Below are 17,581 nucleotides of genomic sequence, written 5' to 3' on the forward strand. Positions count from 1 at the left end.
TCTCTGGACACTCTGCACTGCATCCCCACTGGTGCCAGTGCACTCTCTGGACTCATTGCACTGCATCCCCAGTGGTGCCAGTGCACTCTCTGGACTCACTGCACTGCATCTCCAATGGTGCCAGTGCACTCTCTGGACTCACTGCACTGCATCCCCAGTGGTGCCAATGCACTCTCTGGACTCACTGCTGTGCATCCCCAGTGGTGCCAGTACACTCACTGGACTGACTGAAGTGCATTCCCAGTGGTGACATTGAAGTCTTTGGACTCACTGCACTCCATCCCCACTGGTGCCTTTGCACTCCCTGGACTCACTGCACTGCTCCAGCCGCGGCAGCCGCTCCAGCCGCGGTAGCCCTCCAGCCGTGGCAGCCGCTCCACTCGGTAGCGGCTGGAGCGGCTGCCGCGGCTGGAGCGGCTGGAGCGGCTGCCGCGGCTGGAGCGGCTGCCGCGGATGGAGAGGCTGGCGCGGCTGGAGGGGCTGGAGCGGCTGCCGCGGCTGGAGCGGCTGGAGCGGCTGCCGCGGCTGGAGCGGCTGGAGCGGCTGCCGCGGCTGGAGCGTCTGCCGCGGCTGGAGGGGCTACCGCGGGGTTGACTCGGCTGGAGCGGATGCCGAGGCTGGAACGGCACTCTCTGGACTCACTGAAATGCATTCTCAGTGGTGCCAGTGCACTCTCTGGACTCACTGCTCTGCATCCCCAGTGGTGCTAGTGCACTCTCTGGACTCACTGCAGTGCATCCCCAGTGGTGCCATTGCACTCTCTGGACTCACTGCACCGCATTCCCACTGGTGCCAGTGCGCTCTCTGGACTCACTGCACTGCATCCCCAGTGGTGCCAGTGCGCTCTCAGGACTCACTGCAGGGCATCCCCAGTGGTGCCAGTGCACTCTCTGGACTCACTGCACTGCATCCCCAGTCCTGCCAGTGCACTCTCTTGACTCACTGCAGTGCATCCCCAGTGGTGCCAGTACACTCACTGGACTGACTGAAGTGCATCCCCAGTGGTGTCAGTGCACTCACTGGAGTCACTGCACTGCATCCCCAGTGGTGCCAGTGCACTCTCTGGACTCACTGCTCTGCATCCCCAGTGGTGCTAGTGCACTCTGGACTCACTGCAGTGCATCCCCAGTGGTGCCAGTGCACTCTCTGGACTCACTGCACCGCATTCCCACTGGTGTCAGTGCACTCTGTGGACTCACTGCACTGCATCCCCAGTGGTGCCAGTGCACTCTCTGGACTCCCGGCACCGTATCCCCAGTGGTGCCAGTGCATTCGCTGGACTCACGGCACTGCATCCCCAGTGGTGCCAGTGCACTCTCTGGACTCACTGCAGTTCATCCCAAGTGGTGCCAATGCACTCTCTGGACTCACTGCAGTGCATCCCCAGTGGTGCCAGTACACTCACTGGACTCACTGCACTGCATCCCCAGTGGTGCCAGTGCAGTCTCTGCACTCACTGAAGTGCATCTCCAGTGGTGCCAGAGCACTCTCTGGACTCACTGCAGTGCATCCCAGTGGTGCCAGTGCACTCTCTGGACACTCTGCACTGCATCCCCACTGGTGCCAGTGCACTCTCTGGACTCACTGCACTGCATCCCCAGTGGTGCCAGTGCACTCTCTGGACTCACTGCACTGCATCTCCAATGGTGCCAGTGCACTCTCTGGACTCACTGCACTGCATCCCCAGTGGTGCCAATGCACTCTCTGGACTCACTGCTGTGCATCCCCAGTGGTGCCAGTACACTCACTGGACTGACTGAAGTGCATTCCCAGTGGTGACATTGAAGTCTTTGGACTCACTGCACTCCATCCCCACTGGTGCCTTTGCACTCCCTGGACTCACTGCACTGCTCCAGCCGCGGCAGCCGCTCCAGCCGCGGTAGCCCTCCAGCCGTGGCAGCCGCTCCACTCGGTAGCGGCTGGAGCGGCTGCCGCGGCTGGAGCGGCTGGAGCGGCTGCCGCGGCTGGAGCGGCTGCCGCGGATGGAGAGGCTGGCGCGGCTGGAGGGGCTGGAGCGGCTGCCGCGGCTGGAGCGGCTGGAGCGGCTGCCGCGGCTGGAGCGTCTGCCGCGGCTGGAGGGGCTACCGCGGGGTTGACTCGGCTGGAGCGGATGCCGAGGCTGGAACGGCACTCTCTGGACTCACTGAAATGCATTCTCAGTGGTGCCAGTGCACTCTCTGGACTCACTGCAGTGCATCCCCAGTGGTGCCATTGCACTCTCTGGACTCACTGCACCGCATTCCCACTGGTGCCAGTGCGCTCTCTGGACTCACTGCACTGCATCCCCAGTGGTGCCAGTGCGCTCTCAGGACTCACTGCAGGGCATCCCCAGTGGTGCCAGTGCACTCTCTGGACTCACTGCACTGCATCCCCAGTCCTGCCAGTGCACTCTCTTGACTCACTGCAGTGCATCCCCAGTGGTGCCAGTACACTCACTGGACTGACTGAAGTGCATCCCCAGTGGTGTCAGTGCACTCACTGGAGTCACTGCACTGCATCCCCAGTGGTGCAAGTGCACTCCCTGGACTCACTGCACTGCATTCCCAGTGGTGACAGTGAAGTCTTTGGACTCACTGCACTCCATCCCCACTGGTGCCTTTGCACTCCCTGGACTCACTGCACTGCTCCAGCCGCGGCAGCCGCTCCAGCCGCGGTAGCCCTCCAGCCGTGGCAGCCGCTCCACTCGGTAGCGGCTGGAGCGGCTGCCGCGGTTGGAGCGGCTGGAGCGGCTGCCGCGGCTGGAGCGGCTGCCGCGGATGGAGAGGCTGGCGAGGCTGGAGGGGCTGGAGCGGCTGCCGCGGCTGGAGCGGCTGGAGCGGCTGCCGCGGCTGGAGCGTCTGCCGCGGCTGGAGGGCCTACCGCGGGGTTGACTCGGCTGGAGCGGATACCGAGGCTGGAACGGCACTCTCTGGACTCACTGAAATGCATTCTCAGTGGTGCCAGTGCACTCTCTGGACTCACTGCTCTGCATCCCCAGTGGTGCTAGTGCACTCTGGACTCACTGCAGTGCATCCCCAGTGGTGCCAGTGCACTCTCTGGACTCACTGCACCGCATTCCCACTGGTGTCAGTGCACTCTGTGGACTCACTGCACTGCATCCCCAGTGGTGTCAGTGCACTCTCTGGACTCCCGGCACCGTATCCCCAGTGGTGCCAGTGCATTCGCTGGACTCACGGCACTGCATCCACAGTGGTGCCAGTGCACTCTCTGGACTCACTGAAGTGCATTCTCAGTGGAGCCAGTGCACTCTCTGGACTCACTGCACTGCATCCCCAGTGGTGCCAGTGCACTCTCTGGACTCACTGCAGTGCATCCCAAGTGGTGCCAATGCACTCTCTGGACTCACTGCAGTGCATCCCCAGTGGTGCCAGTACACTCACTGGACTCACTGCACTGCATCCCCAGTGGTGCCAGTGCAGTCTCTGCCCTCACTGAAGTGCATCTCCAGTGGTGCCAGAGCACTCTCTGGACTCACTGCAGTGCATCCCAGTGGTGCCAGTGCACTCTCTGGACTCACTGCACTGCATCCCCAGTGGTGCCAGTGCACTCTCTGGACTCACTGCACTGCATCTCCAATGGTGCCAGTGCACTCTCTGGACTCACTGCACTGCATCCCCAGTGGTGCCAATGCACTCTCTGGACTCACTGCTGTGCATCCCCAGTGGTGCCAGTACACTCACTGGACTGACTGAAGTGCATTCCCAGTGGTGACATTGAAGTCTTTGGACTCACTGCACTCCATCCCCACTGGTGCCTTTGCACTCCCTGGACTCACTGCACTGCTCCAGCCGCGGCAGCCGCTCCAGCCGCGGTAGCCCTCCAGCCGTGGCAGCCGCTCCACTCGGTAGCGGCTGGAGCGGCTGCCGCGGCTGGAGCGGCTGGAGCGGCTGCCGCGGCTGGAGCGGCTGCCGCGGATGGAGAGGCTGGCGCGGCTGGAGGGGCTGGAGCGGCTGCCGCGGCTGGAGCGGCTGGAGCGGCTGCCGCGGCTGGAGCGTCTGCCGCGGCTGGAGGGGCTACCGCGGGGTTGACTCGGCTGGAGCGGATGCCGAGGCTGGAACGGCACTCTCTGGACTCACTGAAATGCATTCTCAGTGGCGCCAGTGCACTCTCTGGACTCACTGCTCTGCATCCCCAGTGGTGCTAGTGCACTCTCTGGACTCACTGCAGTGCATCCCCAGTGGTGCCATTGCACTCTCTGGACTCACTGCACCGCATTCCCACTGGTGCCAGTGCGCTCTCTGGACTCACTGCACTGCATCCCCAGTGGTGCCAGTGCGCTCTCAGGACTCACTGCAGGGCATCCCCAGTGGTGCCAGTGCACTCTCTGGACTCACTGCACTGCATCCCCAGTCCTGCCAGTGCACTCTCTTGACTCACTGCAGTGCATCCCCAGTGGTGCCAGTACACTCACTGGACTGACTGAAGTGCATCCCCAGTGGTGTCAGTGCACTCACTGGAGTCACTGCACTGCATCCCCAGTGGTGCAAGTGCACTCCCTGGACTCACTGCACTGCATTCCCAGTGGTGACAGTGAAGTCTTTGGACTCACTGCACTCCATCCCCACTGGTGCCTTTGCACTCCCTGGACTCACTGCACTGCTCCAGCCGCGGCAGCCGCTCCAGCCGCGGTAGCCCTCCAGCCGTGGCAGCCGCTCCACTCGGTAGCGGCTGGAGCGGCTGCCGCGGTTGGAGCGGCTGGAGCGGCTGCCGCGGCTGGAGCGGCTGCCGCGGATGGAGAGGCTGGCGAGGCTGGAGGGGCTGGAGCGGCTGCCGCGGCTGGAGCGGCTGGAGCGGCTGCCGCGGCTGGAGCGTCTGCCGCGGCTGGAGGGCCTACCGCGGGGTTGACTCGGCTGGAGCGGATACCGAGGCTGGAACGGCACTCTCTGGACTCACTGAAATGCATTCTCAGTGGTGCCAGTGCACTCTCTGGACTCACTGCTCTGCATCCCCAGTGGTGGTAGTGCACTCTGGACTCACTGCAGTGCATCCCCAGTGGTGCCAGTGCACTCTCTGGACTCACTGCACCGCATTCCCACTGGTGTCAGTGCACTCTGTGGACTCACTGCACTGCATCCCCAGTGGTGTCAGTGCACTCTCTGGACTCCCGGCACCGTATCCCCAGTGGTGCCAGTGCATTCGCTGGACTCACGGCACTGCATCCACAGTGGTGCCAGTGCACTCTCTGGACTCACTGAAGTGCATTCTCAGTGGAGCCAGTGCACTCTCTGGACTCACTGCACTGCATCCCCAGTGGTGCCAGTGCACTCTCTGGACTCACTGCAGTGCATCCCAAGTGGTGCCAATGCACTCTCTGGACTCACTGCAGTGCATCCCCAGTGGTGCCAGTACACTCACTGGACTCACTGCACTGTATCCCCAGTGGTGCCAGTGCAGTCTCTGCACTCACTGAAGTGCATCTCCAGTGGTGCCAGAGCACTCTCTGGACTCACTGCAGTGCATCCCAGTGGTGCCAGTGCACTCTCTGGACACTCTGCACTGCATCCCCACTGGTGCCAGTGCACTCTCTGGACTCACTGCACTGCATCCCCAGTGGTGCCAGTGCACTCTCTGGACTCACTGCACTGCATCTCCAATGGTGCCAGTGCACTCTCTGGACTCACTGCACTGCATCCCCAGTGGTGCCAATGCACTCTCTGGACTCACTGCTGTGCATCCCCAGTGGTGCCAGTACACTCACTGGACTGACTGAAGTGCATTCCCAGTGGTGACATTGAAGTCTTTGGACTCACTGCACTCCATCCCCACTGGTGCCTTTGCACTCCCTGGACTCACTGCACTGCTCCAGCCGCGGCAGCCGCTCCAGCCGCGGTAGCCCTCCAGCCGTGGCAGCCGCTCCACTCGGTAGCGGCTGGAGCGGCTGCCGCGGCTGGAGCGGCTGGAGCGGCTGCCGCGGCTGGAGCGGCTGCCGCGGATGGAGAGGCTGGCGCGGCTGGAGGGGCTGGAGCGGCTGCCGCGGCTGGAGCGGCTGGAGCGGCTGCCGCGGCTGGAGCGTCTGCCGCGGCTGGAGGGGCTACCGCGGGGTTGACTCGGCTGGAGCGGATGCCGAGGCTGGAACGGCACTCTCTGGACTCACTGAAATGCATTCTCAGTGGTGCCAGTGCACTCTCTGGACTCACTGCTCTGCATCCCCAGTGGTGCTAGTGCACTCTCTGGACTCACTGCAGTGCATCCCCAGTGGTGCCAGTGCACTCTCTGGACTCACTGCACTGCATTCCCACTGGTGCCAGTGCGCTCTCTGGACTCACTGCACTGCATCCCCAGTGGTGCCATTGCACTCTCTGGACTCACTGCACCGCATTCCCACTGGTGCCAGTGCGCTCTCTGGACTCACTGCACTGCATCCCCAGTGGTGCCAGTGCGCTCTCAGGACTCACTGCAGGGCATCCCCAGTGGTGCCAGTGCACTCTCTGGACTCACTGCACTGCATCCCCAGTCCTGCCAGTGCACTCTCTTGACTCACTGCAGTGCATCCCCAGTGGTGCCAGTACACTCACTGGACTGACTGAAGTGCATCCCCAGTGGTGTCAGTGCACTCACTGGAGTCACTGCACTGCATCCCCAGTGGTGACAGTGAAGTCTTTGGACTCACTGCACTCCATCCCCACTGGTGCCTTTGCACTCCCTGGACTCACTGCACTGCTCCAGCCGCGGCAGCCGCTCCAGCCGCGGTAGCCCTCCAGCCGTGGCAGCCGCTCCACTCGGTAGCGGCTGGAGCGGCTGCCGCGGTTGGAGCGGCTGGAGCGGCTGCCGCGGCTGGAGCGGCTGCCGCGGATGGAGAGGCTGGCGAGGCTGGAGGGGCTGGAGCGGCTGCCGCGGCTGGAGCGGCTGGAGCGGCTGCCGCGGCTGGAGCGTCTGCCGCGGCTGGAGGGCCTACCGCGGGGTTGACTCGGCTGGAGCGGATACCGAGGCTGGAACGGCACTCTCTGGACTCACTGAAATGCATTCTCAGTGGTGCCAGTGCACTCTCTGGACTCACTGCTCTGCATCCCCAGTGGTGCTAGTGCACTCTGGACTCACTGCAGTGCATCCCCAGTGGTGCCAGTGCACTCTCTGGACTCACTGCACCGCATTCCCACTGGTGTCAGTGCACTCTGTGGACTCACTGCACTGCATCCCCAGTGGTGTCAGTGCACTCTCTGGACTCCCGGCACCGTATCCACAGTGGTGCCAGTGCACTCTCTGGACTCACTGAAGTGCATTCTCAGTGGAGCCAGTGCACTCTCTGGACTCACTGCACTGCATCCCCAGTGGTGCCAGTGCACTCTCTGGACTCACTGCAGTGCATCCCAAGTGGTGCCAATGCACTCTCTGGACTCACTGCAGTGCATCCCCAGTGGTGCCAGTACACTCACTGGACTCACTGCACTGCATCCCCAGTGGTGCCAGTGCAGTCTCTGCACTCACTGAAGTGCATCTCCAGTGGTGCCAGAGCACTCTCTGGACTCACTGCAGTGCATCCCAGTGGTGCCAGTGCACTCTCTGGACACTCTGCACTGCATCCCCACTGGTGCCAGTGCACTCTCTGGACTCACTGCACTGCATCCCCAGTGGTGCCAGTGCACTCTCTGGACTCACTGCACTGCATCTCCAATGGTGCCAGTGCACTCTCTGGACACTCTGCACTGCATCCCCACTGGTGCCAGTGCACTCTCTGGACTCACTGCACTGCATCCCCAGTGGTGCCAGTGCACTCTCTGGACTCACTGCACTGCATCTCCAATGGTGCCAGTGCACTCTCTGGACTCACTGCACTGCATCCCCAGTGGTGCCAATGCACTCTCTGGACTCACTGCTGTGCATCCCCAGTGGTGCCAGTACACTCACTGGACTGACTGAAGTGCATTCCCAGTGGTGACATTGAAGTCTTTGGACTCACTGCACTCCATCCCCACTGGTGCCTTTGCACTCCCTGGACTCACTGCACTGCTCCAGCCGCGGCAGCCGCTCCAGCCGCGGTAGCCCTCCAGCCGTGGCAGCCGCTCCACTCGGTAGCGGCTGGAGCGGCTGCCGCGGCTGGAGCGGCTGGAGCGGCTGCCGCGGCTGGAGCGGCTGCCGCGGATGGAGAGGCTGGCGCGGCTGGAGGGGCTGGAGCGGCTGCCGCGGCTGGAGCGGCTGGAGCGGCTGCCGCGGCTGGAGCGTCTGCCGCGGCTGGAGGGGCTACCGCGGGGTTGACTCGGCTGGAGCGGATGCCGAGGCTGGAACGGCACTCTCTGGACTCACTGAAATGCATTCTCAGTGGTGCCAGTGCACTCTCTGGACTCACTGCTCTGCATCCCCAGTGGTGCTAGTGCACTCTCTGGACTCACTGCAGTGCATCCCCAGTGGTGCCATTGCACTCTCTGGACTCACTGCACCGCATTCCCACTGGTGCCAGTGCGCTCTCTGGACTCACTGCACTGCATCCCCAGTGGTGCCAGTGCGCTCTCAGGACTCACTGCAGGGCATCCCCAGTGGTGCCAGTGCACTCTCTGGACTCACTGCACTGCATCCCCAGTCCTGCCAGTGCACTCTCTTGACTCACTGCAGTGCATCCCCAGTGGTGCCAGTACACTCACTGGACTGACTGAAGTGCATCCCCAGTGGTGTCAGTGCACTCACTGGAGTCACTGCACTGCATCCCCAGTGGTGCAAGTGCACTCCCTGGACTCACTGCACTGCATTCCCAGTGGTGACAGTGAAGTCTTTGGACTCACTGCACTCCATCCCCACTGGTGCCTTTGCACTCCCTGGACTCACTGCACTGCTCCAGCCGCGGCAGCCGCTCCAGCCGCGGTAGCCCTCCAGCCGTGGCAGCCGCTCCACTCGGTAGCGGCTGGAGCGGCTGCCGCGGTTGGAGCGGCTGGAGCGGCTGCCGCGGCTGGAGCGGCTGCCGCGGATGGAGAGGCTGGCGAGGCTGGAGGGGCTGGAGCGGCTGCCGCGGCTGGAGCGGCTGGAGCGGCTGCCGCGGCTGGAGCGTCTGCCGCGGCTGGAGGGCCTACCGCGGGGTTGACTCGGCTGGAGCGGATACCGAGGCTGGAACGGCACTCTCTGGACTCACTGAAATGCATTCTCAGTGGTGCCAGTGCACTCTCTGGACTCACTGCTCTGCATCCCCAGTGGTGCTAGTGCACTCTGGACTCACTGCAGTGCATCCCCAGTGGTGCCAGTGCACTCTCTGGACTCACTGCACCGCATTCCCACTGGTGTCAGTGCACTCTGTGGACTCACTGCACTGCATCCCCAGTGGTGTCAGTGCACTCTCTGGACTCCCGGCACCGTATCCCCAGTGGTGCCAGTGCATTCGCTGGACTCACGGCACTGCATCCCCAGTGGTGCCAGTGCACTCTCTGGACTCACTGCAGTGCATCCCAAGTGGTGCCAATGCACTCTCTGGACTCACTGCAGTGCATCCCCAGTGGTGCCAGTACACTCACTGGACTCACTGCACTGCATCCCCAGTGGTGCCAGTGCAGTCTCTGCACTCACTGAAGTGCATCTCCAGTGGTGCCAGAGCACTCTCTGGACTCACTGCAGTGCATCCCAGTGGTGCCAGTGCACTCTCTGGACACTCTGCACTGCATCCCCACTGGTGCCAGTGCACTCTCTGGACTCACTGCACTGCATCCCCAGTGGTGCCAGTGCACTCTCTGGACTCACTGCACTGCATCTCCAATGGTGCCAGTGCACTCTCTGGACTCACTGCACTGCATCCCCAGTGGTGCCAATGCACTCTCTGGACTCACTGCTGTGCATCCCCAGTGGTGCCAGTACACTCACTGGACTGACTGAAGTGCATTCCCAGTGGTGACATTGAAGTCTTTGGACTCACTGCACTCCATCCCCACTGGTGCCTTTGCACTCCCTGGACTCACTGCACTGCTCCAGCCGCGGCAGCCGCTCCAGCCGCGGTAGCCCTCCAGCCGTGGCAGCCGCTCCACTCGGTAGCGGCTGGAGCGGCTGCCGCGGCTGGAGCGGCTGGAGCGGCTGCCGCGGCTGGAGCGGCTGCCGCGGATGGAGAGGCTGGCGCGGCTGGAGGGGCTGGAGCGGCTGCCGCGGCTGGAGCGGCTGGAGCGGCTGCCGCGGCTGGAGCGTCTGCCGCGGCTGGAGGGGCTACCGCGGGGTTGACTCGGCTGGAGCGGATGCCGAGGCTGGAACGGCACTCTCTGGACTCACTGAAATGCATTCTCAGTGGTGCCAGTGCACTCTCTGGACTCACTGCTCTGCATCCCCAGTGGTGCTAGTGCACTCTCTGGACTCACTGCAGTGCATCCCCAGTGGTGCCATTGCACTCTCTGGACTCACTGCACCGCATTCCCACTGGTGCCAGTGCGCTCTCTGGACTCACTGCACTGCATCCCCAGTGGTGCCAGTGCGCTCTCAGGACTCACTGCAGGGCATCCCCAGTGGTGCCAGTGCACTCTCTGGACTCACTGCACTGCATCCCCAGTCCTGCCAGTGCACTCTCTTGACTCACTGCAGTGCATCCCCAGTGGTGCCAGTACACTCACTGGACTGACTGAAGTGCATCCCCAGTGGTGTCAGTGCACTCACTGGAGTCACTGCACTGCATCCCCAGTGGTGCAAGTGCACTCCCTGGACTCACTGCACTGCATTCCCAGTGGTGACAGTGAAGTCTTTGGACTCACTGCACTCCATCCCCACTGGTGCCTTTGCACTCCCTGGACTCACTGCACTGCTCCAGCCGCGGCAGCCGCTCCAGCCGCGGTAGCCCTCCAGCCGTGGCAGCCGCTCCACTCGGTAGCGGCTGGAGCGGCTGCCGCGGTTGGAGCGGCTGGAGCGGCTGCCGCGGCTGGAGCGGCTGCCGCGGATGGAGAGGCTGGCGAGGCTGGAGGGGCTGGAGCGGCTGCCGCGGCTGGAGCGGCTGGAGCGGCTGCCGCGGCTGGAGCGTCTGCCGCGGCTGGAGGGCCTACCGCGGGGTTGACTCGGCTGGAGCGGATACCGAGGCTGGAACGGCACTCTCTGGACTCACTGAAATGCATTCTCAGTGGTGCCAGTGCACTCTCTGGACTCACTGCTCTGCATCCCCAGTGGTGCTAGTGCACTCTGGACTCACTGCAGTGCATCCCCAGTGGTGCCAGTGCACTCTCTGGACTCACTGCACCGCATTCCCACTGGTGTCAGTGCACTCTGTGGACTCACTGCACTGCATCCCCAGTGGTGTCAGTGCACTCTCTGGACTCCCGGCACCGTATCCCCAGTGGTGCCAGTGCATTCGCTGGACTCACGGCACTGCATCCACAGTGGTGCCAGTGCACTCTCTGGACTCACTGAAGTGCATTCTCAGTGGAGCCAGTGCACTCTCTGGACTCACTGCACTGCATCCCCAGTGGTGCCAGTGCACTCTCTGGACTCACTGCAGTGCATCCCAAGTGGTGCCAATGCACTCTCTGGACTCACTGCTGTGCATCCCCAGTGGTGCCAGTACACTCACTGGACTGACTGAAGTGCATTCCCAGTGGTGACATTGAAGTCTTTGGACTCACTGCACTCCATCCCCACTGGTGCCTTTGCACTCCCTGGACTCACTGCACTGCTCCAGCCGCGGCAGCCGCTCCAGCCGCGGTAGCCCTCCAGCCGTGGCAGCCGCTCCACTCGGTAGCGGCTGGAGCGGCTGCCGCGGCTGGAGCGGCTGGAGCGGCTGCCGCGGCTGGAGCGGCTGCCGCGGATGGAGAGGCTGGCGCGGCTGGAGGGGCTGGAGCGGCTGCCGCGGCTGGAGCGGCTGGAGCGGCTGCCGCGGCTGGAGCGTCTGCCGCGGCTGGAGGGGCTACCGCGGGGTTGACTCGGCTGGAGCGGATGCCGAGGCTGGAACGGCACTCTCTGGACTCACTGAAATGCATTCTCAGTGGTGCCAGTGCACTCTCTGGACTCACTGCTCTGCATCCCCAGTGGTGCTAGTGCACTCTCTGGACTCACTGCAGTGCATCCCCAGTGGTGCCATTGCACTCTCTGGACTCACTGCACCGCATTCCCACTGGTGCCAGTGCGCTCTCTGGACTCACTGCACTGCATCCCCAGTGGTGCCAGTGCGCTCTCAGGACTCACTGCAGGGCATCCCCAGTGGTGCCAGTGCACTCTCTGGACTCACTGCACTGCATCCCCAGTCCTGCCAGTGCACTCTCTTGACTCACTGCAGTGCATCCCCAGTGGTGCCAGTACACTCACTGGACTGACTGAAGTGCATCCCCAGTGGTGTCAGTGCACTCACTGGAGTCACTGCACTGCATCCCCAGTGGTGACAGTGAAGTCTTTGGACTCACTGCACTCCATCCCCACTGGTGCCTTTGCACTCCCTGGACTCACTGCACTGCTCCAGCCGCGGCAGCCGCTCCAGCCGCGGTAGCCCTCCAGCCGTGGCAGCCGCTCCACTCGGTAGCGGCTGGAGCGGCTGCCGCGGTTGGAGCGGCTGGAGCGGCTGCCGCGGCTGGAGCGGCTGCCGCGGATGGAGAGGCTGGCGAGGCTGGAGGGGCTGGAGCGGCTGCCGCGGCTGGAGCGGCTGGAGCGGCTGCCGCGGCTGGAGCGTCTGCCGCGGCTGGAGGGCCTACCGCGGGGTTGACTCGGCTGGAGCGGATACCGAGGCTGGAACGGCACTCTCTGGACTCACTGAAATGCATTCTCAGTGGTGCCAGTGCACTCTCTGGACTCACTGCTCTGCATCCCCAGTGGTGCTAGTGCACTCTGGACTCACTGCAGTGCATCCCCAGTGGTGCCAGTGCACTCTCTGGACTCACTGCACCGCATTCCCACTGGTGTCAGTGCACTCTGTGGACTCACTGCACTGCATCCCCAGTGGTGTCAGTGCACTCTCTGGACTCCCGGCACCGTATCCCCAGTGGTGCCAGTGCATTCGCTGGACTCACGGCACTGCATCAACAGTGGTGCCAGTGCACTCTCTGGACTCACTGAAGTGCATTCTCAGTGGAGCCAGTGCACTCTCTGGACTCACTGCACTGCATCCCCAGTGGTGCCAGTGCACTCTCTGGACTCACTGCAGTGCATCCCAAGTGGTGCCAATGCACTCTCTGGACTCACTGCAGTGCATCCCCAGTGGTGCCAGTACACTCACTGGACTCACTGCACTGCATCCCCAGTGGTGCCAGTGCAGTCTCTGCACTCACTGAAGTGCATCTCCAGTGGTGCCAGAGCACTCTCTGGACTCACTGCAGTGCATCCCAGTGGTGCCAGTGCACTCTCTGGACTCACTGCACTGCATCCCCAGTGGTGCCAGTGCACTCTCTGGACTCACTGCACTGCATCTCCAATGGTGCCAGTGCACTCTCTGGACTCACTGCACTGCATCCCCAGTGGTGCCAATGCACTCTCTGGACTCACTGCTGTGCATCCCCAGTGGTGCCAGTACACTCACTGGACTGACTGAAGTGCATTCCCAGTGGTGACATTGAAGTCTTTGGACTCACTGCACTCCATCCCCACTGGTGCCTTTGCACTCCCTGGACTCACTGCACTGCTCCAGCCGCGGCAGCCGCTCCAGCCGCGGTAGCCCTCCAGCCGTGGCAGCCGCTCCACTCGGTAGCGGCTGGAGCGGCTGCCGCGGCTGGAGCGGCTGGAGCGGCTGCCGCGGCTGGAGCGGCTGCCGCGGATGGAGAGGCTGGCGCGGCTGGAGGGGCTGGAGCGGCTGCCGCGGCTGGAGCGGCTGGAGCGGCTGCCGCGGCTGGAGCGTCTGCCGCGGCTGGAGGGGCTACCGCGGGGTTGACTCGGCTGGAGCGGATGCCGAGGCTGGAACGGCACTCTCTGGACTCACTGAAATGCATTCTCAGTGGTGCCAGTGCACTCTCTGGACTCACTGCTCTGCATCCCCAGTGGTGCTAGTGCACTCTCTGGACTCACTGCAGTGCATCCCCAGTGGTGCCATTGCACTCTCTGGACTCACTGCACCGCATTCCCACTGGTGCCAGTGCGCTCTCTGGACTCACTGCACTGCATCCCCAGTGGTGCCAGTGCACTCTCTGGACTCACTGCACTGCATCTCCAATGGTGCCAGTGCACTCTCTGGTCTCACTGCACTGCATCCCCAGTGGTGCCAATGCACTCTCTGGACTCACTGCTGTGCATCCCCAGTGGTGCCAGTACACTCACTGGACTGACTGAAGTGCATTCCCATTGGTGACATTGAAGTCTTTGGACTCACTGCACTCCATCCCCACTGGTGCCTTTGCACTCCCTGGACTCACTGCACTGCTCCAGCCGCGGCAGCCGCTCCAGCCGCGGTAGCCCTCCAGCCGTGGCAGCCGCTCCACTCGGTAGCGGCAGGAGCGGCTGCCGCGGCTGGAGCGGCTGGAGCGGCTGCCGCGGCTGGAGCGGCTGCCGCGGATGGAGAGGCTGGCGCGGCTGGAGGGGCTGGAGCGGCTGCCGCGGCTGGAGCGGCTGGAGCGGCTGCCGCGGCTGGAGCGTCTGCCGCGGCTGGAGGGGCTACCGCGGGGTTGACTCGGCTGGAGCGGATGCCGAGGCTGGAACGGCACTCTCTGGACTCACTGAAATGCATTCTCAGTGGTGCCAGTGCACTCTCTGGACTCACTGCTCTGCATCCCCAGTGGTGCTAGTGCACTCTCTGGACTCACTGCAGTGCATCCCCAGTGGTGCCATTGCACTCTCTGGACTCACTGCACCGCATTCCCACTGGTGCCAGTGCGCTCTCTGGACTCACTGCACTGCATCCCCAGTGGTGCCAGTGCGCTCTCAGGACTCACTGCAGGGCATCCCCAGTGGTGCCAGTGCACTCTCTGGACTCACTGCAGTGCATCCCAAGTGGTGCCAATGCACTCTCTGGACTCACTGCAGTGCATCCCCAGTGGTGCCAGTACACTCACTGGACTCACTGCACTGCATCCCCAGTGGTGCCAGTGCAGTCTCTGCACTCACTGAAGTGCATCATCAGTGGTGCCAGTGCACTCTCTGGACTCACTGCAGTGCATCACCTGTGGTGCCAGTGCACTCTCTGGACACTCTGCACTGCATCCCCACTGGTGCCAGTGCACTCTCTGGACTCACTGCACTGCATCCCCAGTGGTGCCAGTGCACTCTCTGGACTCACTGCACTGCATCTCCAATGGTGCCAGTGCACTCTCTGGACTCACTGCACTGCATCCCCAGTGGTGCCAATGCACTCTCTGGACTCACTGCTGTGCATCCCCAGTGGTGCCAGTACACTCACTGGACTGACTGAAGTGCATTCCCAGTGGTGACATTGAAGTCTTTGGACTCACTGCACTCCATCCCCACTGGTGCCTTTGCACTCCCTGGACTCACTGCACTGCTCCAGCCGCGGCAGCCGCTCCAGCCGCGGTAGCCCTCCAGCCGTGGCAGCCGCTCCACTCGGTAGCGGCTGGAGCGGCTGCCGCGGCTGGAGCGGCTGCCGCGGCTGGAGCGGCTGCCGCGGATGGAGAGGCTGGCGCGGCTGGAGGGGCTGGAGCGGCTGCCGCGGCTGGAGCGGCTGGAGCGGCTGCCGCGGCTGGAGCGTCTGCCGCGGCTGGAGGGGCTACCGCGGGGTTGACTCGGCTGGAGCGGATGCCGAGGCTGGAACGGCACTCTCTGGACTCACTGAAATGCATTCTCAGTGGTGCCAGTGCACTCTCTGGACTCACTGCTCTGCATCCCCAGTGGTGCTAGTGCACTCTCTGGACTCACTGCAGTGCATCCCCAGTGGTGCCATTGCACTCTCTGGACTCACTGCACCGCATTCCCACTGGTGCCAGTGCGCTCTCTGGACTCACTGCACTGCATCCCCAGTGGTGCCAGTGCGCTCTCAGGACTCACTGCAGGGCATCCCCAGTGGTGCCAGTGCACTCTCTGGACTCACTGCACTGCATCCCCAGTCCTGCCAGTGCACTCTCTTGACTCACTGCAGTGCATCCCCAGTGGTGCCAGTACACTCACTGGACTGACTGAAGTGCATCCCCACTGGTGCCAGTGCACTCTCTGGACTCACAGCACTGCATGCCCAGTGGTGCCAGTGCACTCTCTGGACTCACTGCATTGCATCCTCAGTGGTGCCAGTGCACTCTCTGGACTCACTGCACTGCATCCCCAGTCCTGCCAGTGCACTCTCTGGACTCACTGCACTGCATCCCCAATGGTGCCAGTGCACTCTCTGGACTCACTGCACTGCTCCAGCCGCGGCAGCCTCTCCAGGCGCACCAGCCGCGGCATCCGCTCCAGCCTCGGCATCCGCTCCAGCCGCGTTAACCGCTCCAGCCGCGGTAGCTCCTCCAGCCGCGCCAGCCGCTCCAGCCGCGGCAGCCGCTCCAGCCGCTCCAGCCGCGGCATCCGCTCCAGCCGCTCCAGCCGCGGCAGCCGCTCCAACCGCGGCAGCCGCTCCAGTCGCGGCAGCCGCTCCAGCCGCTCCAGCCGCGGCAGCCGCTCCAGCCGCTACCGAGTGGAGCGGCTGCCACGGCTGGAGGGCTACCGCGGCTGGAGCGGCTGCCGCGGCTGGAGAGGCTGGCGCGGCTGGAGGGGCTGGAGCGGCTGCCGCGGCTGGAGCGGCTGGAGCGGCTGCCGCGGCTGGAGCGTCTGCCGCGGCTGGAGGGGCTACCGCGGGGTTGACTCGGCTGGAGCGGATGCCGAGGCTGGAACGGCACTCTCTGGACTCACTGAAATGCATTCTCAGTGGTGCCAGTGCACTCTCAGGACTCACTGCAGGGCATCCCCAGTGGTGCCAGTGCACTCTCTGGACTCACTGCACTGCATCCCCAGTCCTGCCAGTGCACTCTCTTGACTCACTGCAGTGCATCCCCAGTGGTGCCAGTACACTCACTGGACTGACTGAAGTGCATCCCCAGTGGTGTCAGTGCACTCACTGGAGTCACTGCACTGCATCCCCAGTGGTGCAAGTGCACTCCCTGGACTCACTGCACTGCATTCCCAGTGGTGACAGTGAAGTCTTTGGACTCACTGCACTCCATCCCCACTGGTGCCTTTGCACTCCCTGGACTCACTGCACTGCTCCAGCCGCGGCAGCCGCTCCAGCCGCGGTAGCCCTCCAGCCGTGGCAGCCGCTCCACTCGGTAGCGGCTGGAGCGGCTGCCGCGGTTGGAGCGGCTGGAGCGGCTGCCGCGGCTGGAGCGGCTGCCGCGGATGGAGAGGCTGGCGAGGCTGGAGGGGCTGGAGCGGCTGCCGCGGCTGGAGCGGCTGGAGCGGCTGCCGCGGCTGGAGCGTCTGCCGCGGCTGGAGGGCCTACCGCGGGGTTGACTCGGCTGGAGCGGATGCCGAGGCTGGAACGGCACTCTCTGGACTCACTGAAATGCATTCTCAGTGGTGCCAGTGCACTCTCTGGACTCACTGCTCTGCATCCCCAGTGGTGCTAGTGCACTCTGGACTCACTGCAGTGCATCCCCAGTGGTGCCAGTGCACTCTCTGGACTCACTGCACCGCATTCCCACTGGTGTCAGTGCACTCTGTGGACTCACTGCACTGCATCCCCAGTGGTGTCAGTGCACTCTCTGGACTCCCGGCACCGTATCCCCAGTGGTGCCAGTGCATTCGCTGGACTCACGGCACTGCATCCACAGTGGTGCCAGTGCACTCTCTGGACTCACTGAAGTGCATT

This window comes from Anser brachyrhynchus (genome assembly GCF_964034855.1).
Source record: "Anser brachyrhynchus genome assembly, contig: SCAFFOLD_170, whole genome shotgun sequence".
Classification (NCBI taxonomy): domain Eukaryota; kingdom Metazoa; phylum Chordata; class Aves; order Anseriformes; family Anatidae; genus Anser; species Anser brachyrhynchus.